General features: G+C 35.6%; 1 pseudogene; it reads right to left on the reverse strand.

The window, feature by feature from the left end:
- Positions 1–3,475: 3,475 nt before the first annotated feature.
- LOC141505858 (beta-chimaerin pseudogene) overlaps positions 3,476–13,096 on the reverse strand; it is a 129,143-nt pseudogene continuing 119,522 nt past the window's right edge.

Below are 13,096 nucleotides of genomic sequence, written 5' to 3' on the forward strand. Positions count from 1 at the left end.
CAGCACTGATTATGTGTTCACGATGAATGTTTAATAGCAGAAAATGAACTTGGTTGTAACTGCATTCTGTTTTCTATCTATTCAAAAGAAAACCCATGCATATTTTTTCCCCGATGGTTGCTTTCCCCTCGTGGCACTTCTATTATTTATATAGGAATGCTAAAACATAAACCGAATAGTATGGTGATAGTGTCTCTTGTAATGCAGGTGAAAATAGCACTATTATTCTATGTGTAAAATTTGTGAATACAAAGATTTTAAAAATTGTTAAATATATGTCCACAATACATATGCAAATCACTATTATACTGAATAGAAATTCTTAACTCTAATATTTAACTTTATCCTGAATAAGCCACTCCCTTTGTCTAGTTCTTCTAAAGCTGAATAGTCAGATTTTGCTAGTGAATAAGCTTCATTTCAAGTCTCCATTGAAGACTGGATAATGTTTGAATCATAAGACATGAAGTGAAAATATTTGTGGAGTATAAATTTAGGTTTTAAAAAAGTACCACTCATCTGAACATTGAATATTACTGTGATATGTTGACTACAATCTTAATTGAAGGAAATGCTGTATTTTATTCAAAAGCTAGTGGGGAAAAAAAGATGGAATTTTCCCCTCCCACCTACGTTAACAAACCCTTTGAAATATATCCATGGACACAAATTCAAAACTCTTTCAGCAGAAACAAATCATGTTGTCATTATTCGTTTATGCATAGAAGATCAACCTGGGAGTCTGAAAGATCTGATTTTAAGTCTTGCCTCTGACAAATACTGACTGTGTGGTCATACATTTTCTAGTCATTCCATTTATTTCCCAGTTCCCTAAAAAAAAAGAAATAAAATAATTACATCTGTGTAGACACTTATATTTACAATGAATATGCAATAAACACATATATACGGATACATATGCATGCTTTCATACATAAATTTCTTAAAGAGATAGACACAGTACCTTGCATAAGATTCTCAATAAAATTTCTTAAGTAATTATTTTAACAATAAACTTACTCTGTAGAATGGGTTTCCATTTCCCTTAACTTAAAGGATTTAATAAGAAATACAGTATAGGGTGGCTAGGTGGTGCAGTGAATGGAGCACCAGCCCTGGAGTCAGGAGTACCTGATTTCAAATCCAGCCTCAGACATTTAATAATTACCTAGCTGTGTGGGCTTTGGCAAGCCATTTAACACCATTTGCCTTACAAAAACCTAAAAAAATTACAGTATAATATAGTTAAGTAATTTAGGTTTAATTTTTAACTATAGCTGTACTAACTCATAATTGTTTATTTAAAAAATTGCAGTCTAATAATTACCATTTGTTATTTAAACACATGGCTACAGAGAAATTAATCTAGTGTCTCAGAGTAAAGTGATCTGGCCCAGTCACACCAGTATTCAAAGAAAAGACTGAGAATTCAGTCTTGTTGCTTTCAAATCCAGTTCTCCAAATATAATAATAATAATAATAATAATGATAGTAATATGTTATTTTTATTACTAATAATCAAAATATTATACCATGCTGCATTCATTCTAAAATAGTTGGTCAATTTTTTGTTTGTTTTTCTTTTTTTAGTAAAGGTAATACATCAGTTCTATTTACTCAAAAAATAGAAAAGTTTTGGATGAAGGGAATGTCTCAGTGATGAGATAAAGCATTTTTATTTATTGAAGTATTTAAATATAGTATTCAATAAGCATTTAATAAAGGTCTACTGTTTGCCAGGAATGATATTAGTTTTTTTTTTACCATTTCCAGATAATTTTTTATGATAGTATCAAGAATTATACATGCTACAACAAAGCTGGACAGTCATGGGAAGTCCAAGAGTGGAAGCACCACTCTAAAACACCCACCCACTCACACCCACACCCACCCCCCCACACACACACACATATTGTGCAATCGTGCTGCCCACCTCCATAACCCTTGTGACTCATCCCTCTTTTAGAACACCCATGAATTTATTCTTTCTCCTCCTCCTATTCCTCTCTCTCTGCTTCACTTTGCACACAATGGATTATCAAGTCAATTTTGCTTTTTGAGATCATTCTTAAAACAGTGAGTGGTTAAATTATATGATTTTGAGAATTAGAGGGAAAGATTAAAAAAATTAAACCAATTACAATCTAGGTGGCCAGTGGTTTCAGTATATTTTTGTAAGATTTTGTCTGAGTCGGAAATTTAGGTGCAAAAAGGCATATTAAGAAAATAGATGAACAACATAAAGAAAACAAGTCACAGGATGAGATTAAACAATCAACTACAGATCAGCTTCTGGGAGGAAAAACAAACTGGGAGAGAACTGAAGTTAACAACTCACCCTGAAGAAAAAAAGACAACCTATAGGTTTATTGTAATAAAGCCCAGAGGGAAGACCCTTGCAGGTCAAGATGGGCTTTTGTTTGGTCTTTCTATCCCCAAGCTCATCAGGTGATAGCCACTTTATTAAAAAATAAATGCTGTTGAGTTGGAATGAAAAGCACATTCAAAAGAAGTATTCCTTTTTTTTCTGTAACTAAACCTTCATTGTATCCACCAATGTAGAAAGAGCTAACTTTGCCTTGAACAAGCTAATTTTCAAAGCTCTCCCAAGAAGAAAGAAGTCAAATGTTCCCTTATGCCTGTAGCCAAACCATAACCAGCATCTCCCAGACCCCTACTCCCTTTCCTTCTAAGTGACCTGCACTGAAAGATCCAATAGGGGAATGGAAGGCTATTTTTCAAACTCATCCTTTGGATAAGTAATACTGGTTTTCAGGGAAGAGGATGAAACCACCATGCTTGTGTTCTACAACAGGATGAGGGCACTTATGTGGAAATCCCAGAAAGCCATTTGTCTTGCCGTTTGGAGCTGCCTTGGGAAGCTCTGGTTCTACTGGAGGTATGCCAAAATAATACTGTAGGGGTGGTCCATATTTTCATGGGATCCTGCAAGAACTCAGGGTAGGACCTACTGAAGGATGATAATAAATGCACTGCATTGAGTTCTCTTTTGTTAAAATAAAGTACCATTCTTGCCATTAATTAACATAAAATATAAATTTTATAATATAAGTTCTGTCCAACATTTGACTTCTAGAACTGTCTTTTTAGCAGATGGGAAATGTCTTAAGAAGCTGTCCCTGAGAAAGGGGTCACTTGTATGCCCAAAGACACTGCAGTTGAAAAAGTCTTCGTTCTTTTAATAAGTTAAAGAAACAAGAATCCAGTGTTCTTCCTCAGAACAAATATCCATAAGTGGTCAGGCTAGAGACACAAGGCAAAGCATTTTCTGTCCCTCCCCCTCATTCCTAGGACAGAGGTCGCATGTCTATGAGACATGAGTATTCCATGGTGGGCCAGGAACTCCTTTTCTTTGTTTGAAAAATAAAGCCAGGCAAAATAAGAACTGTTTTCATTCCTTTTGCCTTATCAGCCTAGGCCAGGCTGAGGCCACACAGCCCACTTCCTGGTTGGCTTAGAACAATATGTCTTCATTCTCTATGAAAATCTGCATAATGCACTTCTGGTACTGCATGTCATTGAGAGTGGCTAGGGTGCTCTCCTCGGGGGGCCAAATACGATCCCAAGGTTTTCGGCATTCATGAAGTTTTCCTTCTCATTCATCATGACCTTCTTGAGATGAATCATTAGGTATCTGAGCGTCTCATAATGTGCAGGGGGCAGCAACATTAAGACTTCATGAACAGCCTCTAACCTCTCATCTGGATTGGAGATTTTGGCCACATCTATAAATTTGGCATAGGTGTCATATGTGATGACTGGAATTGGTAGGTCTCGAAAGTACAGTTTCAGAGCTCCAGTGATGATGTTGATGTCTGGATATATGTGGGCAGATATATTTGCCTTATCACCATCTCTGTCATAGGCTATCTTGACATCTTCAATGTGTTCAGTGAAACTCTGTAGAGGCCTTCTGACTTTAAACCTCTGCCCTCTCTCTCTTGGATGCACATGTCAACCACCATGGATCGCTGAGTGTTGTGGGCCTTCACCAGGGTGGTGAGATCACAGCAGTACACTTTTTTGATGTGCTTGAGGTCTGGCTGACAGTCATTGGGAACATGCTTGGAGCATTGCTTGTGGACATTCAAGCCATAGTCTGAACACTGGACTCCCTGGGCAATGAGTCCCCACATGAAATTGGCACAGTGTTCACACCAGTGTGGTCCTCAGAACATGTGGACCTTGAAGTTGTGGGTCTTTTCGTAGTTGCAGTGGTTGTCATTGTGCGTTAAGGCCGCTCTCCGGACCAGAGAGGAAATTTGCGAATAGGCAAAGAGATTGAGCGGGGACCCCAGCCAGACGCCCTTGGCCCCCACCTGGCCGGCCAAGGCCATGGCCAGCAGCTCCTGCCACAGCCTCCGGCTCAGCGGGGCTCTGCGGCCTCGGGCCACAGCTCCGGGGGCAGCCCTGAGCGCCCATCGCCCAGCCGGGAGCCCCGGAGGACCGGCACGTCGGGCCAGCCGCGCCTCATGGCCCGGCCCGGAGCCGCTGCGGGAGGGCGGCCCCTCGGAGAGGAGACACTCGGGGCTTGGGAGTCAGGAATGATATTAATTTTAATAAATGTCAACTCATTTGATCCTGGTAGCAAAATTCCTGTTCTCAAAAACATTATTAGACTTTTAGTTGCCTAAGGATTATAGTACAAAATAATAATAGCATTGCTAAAAGAAATATATATTTTAAATTTGATATTTTCCTATTGATAAAATATATGGTTTACTTTATGTACAAAGGTATACTGATAAACATACAAAATAGTGCATCCATTATATATGATTTAATTTCAATTCATACATTTTTAAAATGTTCAGATATTTTTATTTTCACTGAAGAATGTTTGGGAAAGAGTGAATTGTTTGAATAATATCTTAAAGAGGTAATATTTCTTAAACAATGGGGGGATGAGTTTACACTAATGAACAGAACTGCCCCCTGGTGGTTATTCTGAAAGGAATCATTCACTTTAGAATGGGACCTCTTGATAAAAATACTTCAAAGGCATGTGAATAGTAGTTAATCTCTTTTCCATTTAAACAGGATTTATTTAATTAAAATAAATTAAACTTTAATGAGGGAAAATTAATTAAAATTAAATTAATTGCATTCCATTTAACTAGGACTTAATTAAACACAGTTCACACCTCTTTACCAACTCCCATCAAGCCTTCAGAGGTTCAGCTAACATTGTCAGCATGCCAGAAGGAAAATCAAACTCCAAAATGCATATTTACTCTTTAAAATGAGGTACAATTGTAATAAGAAGGGAAACATCTATGGGGCAAACAGGCAAATAAATAGGGGTATATTTATTGTTCAAATGTCAAATGAATGTAGTGATTTCCATTTTCTAATTATCTACTAGGAATTTTCAAAAAGATATGTTTTGGAATTATTTGTAAAGACAAAAGGAAATTCAAAAAATTCTTCAGTGTGAGTTCTCAAATATAGGATAATGCATGTGAAATATAATTCTTATTCAGCAATTGTTTGAATACAGGTAATTTATTTAGGTTTTTCTTAGCTTTGTGTCTCTCATATCACAGTATCTGAAAATAAAAGAATAACCATATCTCAGAATCTGTTGTCCAGATTCAATTTTTAATTAGTGCAAAGGATATCTTGAACATGAGGACTATAGCATAAGGTACTGAGAGTTAATTTTGGTGAGCTCAGTTGGGTCACACGTTTTTAATGTTTGGTTATTTAGAAAGAATGTATACTATTATTCTTATTTTCGATCCTATGTTGTCCTGTTATATATAGTATCTTTATTATTTCTTCTAGAAATAAAATTGAGATTAAAAGTTATTCATTTTTGCATTCACATCTGAACAATGTTTTCACTGAGATAGGCTCTGGGTTGTTTAAACCACATATACACACACCCACACATAGATGCACACACACACATACACACACACACAGACAGACTATGGTATTATTAAATTTTGATTCAGTTTAACAAGTTTCCCAAGTGTTTCTTCTATGTCCTCATTATTCTCTTCTACATAAGCACTTAAAGGAAAAGAAGATTCAGAAAAGAAAGCAATAAATTTACTTGTTTAATTATAGTATGTTGTCTTTTCTCACATCTTATCAATTCATCTGTCAATCATTTTGAATACTTAACAATATTCTCTATGTTTATAGACATTTCAAATGCATTCATTTTGTGTTGAACAGAATTATTCAATTGCAAAGTTGCAATTCAATTGCATTTCAAAAGTTTTTAAACTCTATGTGTATGTGCATGCCTGAGTTTTTCTGTATGTGTAATGAAAGTTTTTCCTAGTGTGTTGAATTTCATAGACCATTTCTCCTAATGTTTTTATGCATAAAATAAAATATATAGGATTACAGAGAAAGCAACTGAAATGAAATCAAACTTTATATTTAAAAAAGGGAAAAAAAAAGCACTTTCACAGACCCAATGTGAAAAACCACAATGTGTAGCCCAGTGATAAGTATAATTAATGATTTAAAAAATAAGAAATTCTTAGAGCATGCACATGCCTTTTAACCTCAAGGATTTAATGATCTATTTGAGGAACTTAAAACTAATTGTGCATAAAATAATTAGATCACTTTTCAAAGTAGCTAATGACTAAATGTATAAGCACTGAAAATAAATGTAGTAGACATGTTTGTAAACTGCATTAGAACAGAAAAGATATAGGATGTCCAGGATTCGGAGACCAGATAAATACTGAGTTTCTAGAAAGGGAACAGAATTAATTCTAGGCAAGGAAGTAGAAGAAAGAATGGGAAGAGGTAAAGGTGACTATAAATAGTCCAACAATAAACCAATAGACAAAGGTTTAGACAGGAAATAATAAAGCAGTGTGAGAGAGAGAGAGATGCAGCAGCTACATTGATGAACAAGATATGAGAAGCATGGTATAGAAAAGCAGAACTGTAGTAACTGGAATGTTTGGTGGGAGAAGACAAAGTCAGGCCATGAGTCAAATCAATAAGTTAACAATCTTATGGGGATTGAGTCAAGATAGCAGAGAGAAGCCAGGAACATCCCAGAGTTCTCCTCAATTTCAATCATAAATAATGTTAATCAAACCTCTAAATAGATTTTAAAGCAACAAAACCAATGGAAAATGGTGAAATATTTTTCAAAACTAAGGTTATATTTGAAAGACTACAAGAAAGGTCTATCTCATTCAGGTGTAGAAGGAATATGGTCCAATGCAGGCTAGGCAGGGAAGATCAGCAGGAGACACTCAGTTCCAATGCTGATCACCAAACATAGTCTTTAAGTCCTGGCTCAGCAGGCCAGTGACACAGTATGGTAGCTGCAAGGCCTCTAGACCCAACACAGAAGGCAGATTACAAGTCCAAAAACACAGCTCAGTGAGTTTGACTAAGTAAGGCAACCACAGCTCAATTGGGAAGGATCTACCACCAGACATTCTATCACTCCAAAGATTAGTGACTTAGTCTCTAATCTCTAGGCCAAGAAGCTTGTAATAGCACTTTCCTGTGTTTCAGGAGCAGTGTTCATCTTTAAATACCACAATAAGGCTAAACATGAATAAGAAAAGGAAGAAACTCCTAATTAATAAAAAAAAAGATAGGGACCGATTGGTGACTCAGTGACAGAGCACCGGCCCTGGAGTCAGGGGTACCTGAGTTCAAATTTGGCTTCAGACACTTAATAATTATCTAGCTGTGTGACCTTGGGCAAGCCACTTAACCTCATTGCCTTGAAAAAACAACAAAAAAGATACTATGGAGATAAAGAATATCAAAAATCTCACAAAAGGATATTAAAAAATTTGTATATGTGACAATCAAGAGGGGAATATGGAGTGTTCTTAAGCAAAAAAATACTTTTGGAAGAGATCAGAAAGGGTTTAAAAAATCAAGTAGAAAAGCTGAGAAAAGAAATGAGAGATATGCCACAGAGATTTAACAGCTTAGATAAGAAAACACAAAATTTGAGTGTAGAAAACAACTCCTTGGGAGACTTCCATGCCTGAGTCAACATGGCGTGAAACTAGTATGCTCCTGGAGCTTTTCCCAACATTAAAGCCACAGATATCATGAAAAAAGACAAGATCCAAAGACGTTTTCTAAGACAGACATCATGAAAGATCTTCAGTGAAGGTCTGTCTCTCTGGGGGAAAGGAGAATTAAAACTCAGGCAAGATACAACAGGTAGAGCTAGAAAGAGAAATCCCATTCAAAGTATCTTCAGACAATATAAAATACCTGGGAGCCTATTTGCCAAGGCAGACTCAGAAACCTTTGGAAAACAATTATAAAACACTCCTCACACATATTAATTCAGATTTACATAAATGGGCAAATATCAACTTCTCGTGGATAGGTAGAATTAATATAATAAAAATGACAATTTTACCAAAACTAAACTACCTAATTAGTGCCCTACCAATCAAAATTACAAAAAAAAAAAATAATTTTAATGAGTTAGAAAAAGTTGTAAGTAAATTCATATGGAGAAAAAAAAAGTCAAGAATTTCCAGGGATTTAATGGGAAAAAAGTGCAAAAGAAGGGGGCTTAGCCATATCTAATCTAAAATTATATCATAAAGCATCAGTCATCAAAACTTTCTGGTATTGGCTAAGAAATAGAGTGGTGGACCAGTGGAATAGACAATTATAGTATTATAGTAATTATTATTATAGTAATTATAGTAATCTGCTGTTTGATAAACCCAAAGAGTCCAGCTATTGGGAAAAAAACTCTTTCTTTGATAAAAACTGCTGGGAAAATTGGAAGTTAATATGGAAGATACTTAGATTAAACCAACACCTCACACCCTATACCAAGATAAGAACCAAATGGATACTGGATTTAGATATAAAAAACAATACTATAAGCAAATTAGATGATCAAGGACTAGTCTACCTGTCAGATCTATGGAAAGGGGAGCAATTTATGACTAAGGAAGAGATGGAGAACATCACTGAAAATGAACTAGATCATTTTGATTACATTAAGTTAAAAAGCTTTTGCACAGATAAAACCATTGTAACCAAGATCAAAAGAAATGTAGTAAACTGGGAAATAATCTTTACAACTAACGTTTCTGATAAAGGACTCATTTCTAAAATATACAGAGAACTGAGTCGTATTCTAAAAAAAAAAGCCAATCCCCAACTGACAAATGGTCAAAAGATATGCAAAGGCAATTCACAGATGAGGATATCAAAGCAATCCCTATTAATGCCTCACATCTCTCAGACTTGACAATATGACCAGAAAGTATAATGATCATTGTTGGAAGAGTTGTGGGAAATCTGGGACACTATTACATTGTTGGTGGAGCTGTGAACTCATCCAACCTTTATGGAGTGAAATTAGAACTAAGACCAAAGGGCAACAAAAATGTGGATACCCTTTGATCCAGCAATACCACTACTGGGTCTATACCCTGAAGAGATGAGGAAAAAGGGTAAAAACATTACTTGTACAAACATATTTATAGCAGCCCTGTTTGTGGTGGCAAAGAATTGGAAATCAAGTAAATGTCCTTCATTTGGGGAATGGCTTAGCAAACTGTGGTATATGTATGTCATGGAACACTATTGTTCTATAAGAAACCAGGAGGGATTGGAATTCAGGGAAGCCTGGAGGGATTTGCATGAACAGATGCTGAGTGAGATGAGCAGAACAAGAAAAAAAAACAATGTACATTCTAACAGCAACATAAAAGCAAAGATCAACCTTGATGAACTTGCTCATTCCAACCGTGGAACAAGCAGGGACAATTTTGTGCCATCTGCAATGGAGAATACCATCTGTACCCAGATAAAGAACTGTGGAGTTTGAACAAATTTCAAGGACTATTTCCTTTAATATAGGAAAAAACTGATATCTTATTGTCTGATCTTGTTTCTCTCATACTTTATGTTTCTTAATTAAGGATATGATTTCTCTCTCATCACACTAAATTAGGATCAATGTACAACATGGAAATAATGTAAAGACTGACAAATTGCTTTCTGTGGGGGGACGGAAGTAAGATTAGGGGGGGAAAATTTAAAACACAAAATAAATAAAATCTTTAATAGAAATTTAAAAAAAAACTCAGGCTGGAAAGCAAAAAAAGCCAGTGGGAGACTTTAAGCCACAGTGCAGTCCAGGTCCTGACAGCTTGACAACAATTTAGTTCCAGGCAACAAGATAGCAAGCCAGTAGGGAGTGTCCCAACCCCAAGCAAAGTCTGAACCCTGGGAAAATGGGTAAAAAACAGGAGTAGTTTGGGAACAGACTGCAGCATAAGTACAACTTGGACATAAGGGATGATACAAACCTCCTTAAATGCATTTGGAATGCATAGGCAATATCTTGGCCAATGACAAGTCAGGGATCAGACCCCAAGCCCAACAAAAAACTTGTATCTATACTCCCTAAACCCTAGGATTAGACTTCAGACAAATAAGACAAGCCAAAAAGTTAAAAGAGCATTTATGATAGAAAGCTACTATGCAGATAGAGATAATAACAATTCCATCTTGGAAGAAGAAAACAGTGAAAAATAACCTACAGGGAGTCCATGAATGGGACTCAGCTCCAAAAGCTTATAGAAGAGTTTAAAGAAGAACTTAAAAACCAAAGAGAGGAAGAAGAAAAATGGAAAAAGAATGAGTCAAGTAAGAAAATTATGATAAATTGATCAAAGATATCAACTCCTTTAGAAGTAAAAATAACGAAATGGAAAAAGAATGCAACTCTTCAAAAATTAAATTGACCAACTGGAAAAGGAATCTAACTCATCAAAGAGGAAAATTAACTAACTGGAAAAGCTAACTGAAGAAAATAAACACTAGAATTTAGAATCGATCAAAGAGAAGTCAACAAATCTATCAGACTGAAAGATTCCATTAAACAAGGGTTGATCAAATGAAAGAAAAGGTAAAATACCTCTTAGGAAAAACAAATTATCTGGAAAATAGATCCAGAAGAGACAATTTACAAATCATTGTACTACTAGAAAGCCTAGATTAAAAAAAATAAGAACTTGCAAAATATCTTTCAGAAAATTATCAGGGAAAGCAGTCCAAATCTTCTGAGGCAAAGAGACAAAATGGTCAATGAAAGAATTCACTGAACTCCTTCAGAAAAAAAGACACCAAGATATAAACTCCAAGGCTATCATATCCAAATTCCAAATTCTGAAATAAAGGAGAAAATACTGCAAGCAGCAAAAATGAAGCAATTTAAATATAGAAGAAACACAATCAGACTTACATAGGATTTATTAACACTGAAGGACCTGAGGACCTGGAATACCATCTATCAGAGGGCAAAGTACCTTGGATTATGACCAAGAATTTATCATCCTAAAAAATTCAACATATAATGCTAGGGGAAAATATGGATGTTCAGTGAAATAGAGGATTTTCTCAATTTCGTGATGTAAAGACCAGAAAAGAATGGAGAATTCAATCTCAAAATACAATAATCAAGAAATGCATAAAAAGGTAAATGAAAATGGGAAAAAAATTTAGTCAAAAATATCAAATGATATACAACCCAATAAGTGAAGATATAATACTTGTAGGTCTTGAGAATTGCATTTCTTTTGGTATATTAAAGGGTTGAATAAAATTGAAGAGAATGGATTTAGAGGATATGGGTATGGTTGGTTCTTATCTTTCCATTGAGGAGAACCATGATGACATCACTGTATTAGAGACAAAAAGCCCAGATGGAAAGCTAGGGTGTTTATTCTAAACTCATGTGTCTCAGTTTCCTTTGATCTACTTTAATTTTGTCTTGTTAGTAAAGATTAGCAAAGATGAGGGCATGCTATGTTGGGCCATTCAGAGTCTCCCATACCTCACAATCAATTAAAAAATTCTTAAGAAAGCCTTTCAGGGTATCCCATTATTTAGAGTACTTAGAGGCTCTATAGTTAATTAAATCAGAAGTGACTTTAGGGAAGAGGGTGGTAACTTAGAAGGGTTGGACTTAATTCATACTTCAGTTAAAAAGGGCTTAAATACTATGATTGGGGATTTAAGGGGGGAGTGTGGGAGAATGCATGCTTGGAAGGTGGGGGTACAAATAGTTCATGAAATGACTTGACTTTTCAAAATGCTTTGGTACATGAGAATTGCTAGTCCTTGGAGGGTACTTGAAATGGGGATAAAGGATAAAATTATTATAATTCGATGTGATTCATGAGTCTTGAGAAGTGTATTTCTAATGAGATAGGGGGGAGGCAACTAAGAGTAATGCTGATAATTATGCAATCAAACAATCAATCAATCTGTGATTTTACACTGATTGATAGTTCTTTTAGTTTATCAAGCAATCAAGCAAAAAAATTAATCAACCTTTCATTGATGGAAGTTTGATAATGTTTGATTGAAAGAACTTCTACAGTGAAAAGGCACACAAATCTATTACAGTAGAGGGAAAGAAGGGAAGGTGGGAATCAATAGATTTGACCCAGAGAGAGAATAAGGTACATTTCCACCTGCATTTAAAAATCTATCCTAGTCTACAGGGAAGTGGGGTGGAGATGGGAAGGAAAAGGGAAAAGGGGGCTGATAAAATGGAAGGCAAAGGTATAAATGAAAATAAACTGAAAGTTAAAATATAAAAGAAAAGTTAAAGGGGAAAAGGGGGAAAAACTTTTGTGAGGAGGAAAAAAAGGAAAAGAAAGAGAAAAATATATATGTGGAAGGATAGTTTGTTGGGAAATACAGAATTAGTTATCTTAACTTGAAATGTGAATGGGATGAACACTCCCATAAAATGGAATGGATTAAAAACCAGAATCCTACTTTATGTTGTTAACAGGAAAAACATTTTTTTCAGGCAATAAGATATCTGTTTTTTTTTTTTCCTAAAGGGGCTAGTCTTTGAGCTTTGTTTGATTTCCATGGCTTTGTATCTGGATACAGATGGTATTCTCCATTGCAGACAGCTCAAAATTGTCCCCAATTGTCACACTGATGGAATGAGTAAGTCCATCAAGGTTGATCATCACCTCCATGTTGCTGTTAGGGTGTATCAGTGTTTTTCTGGTTCTGCTCATCTCACTCAGTATCAGTTCATGTAAATCCCTCCAGGCTTCCCTGA

The sequence above is a fragment of the Macrotis lagotis genome, chromosome 1, assembly GCF_037893015.1.
Source record: "Macrotis lagotis isolate mMagLag1 chromosome 1, bilby.v1.9.chrom.fasta, whole genome shotgun sequence".
In the NCBI taxonomy this organism is placed as follows: domain Eukaryota; kingdom Metazoa; phylum Chordata; class Mammalia; order Peramelemorphia; family Peramelidae; genus Macrotis; species Macrotis lagotis.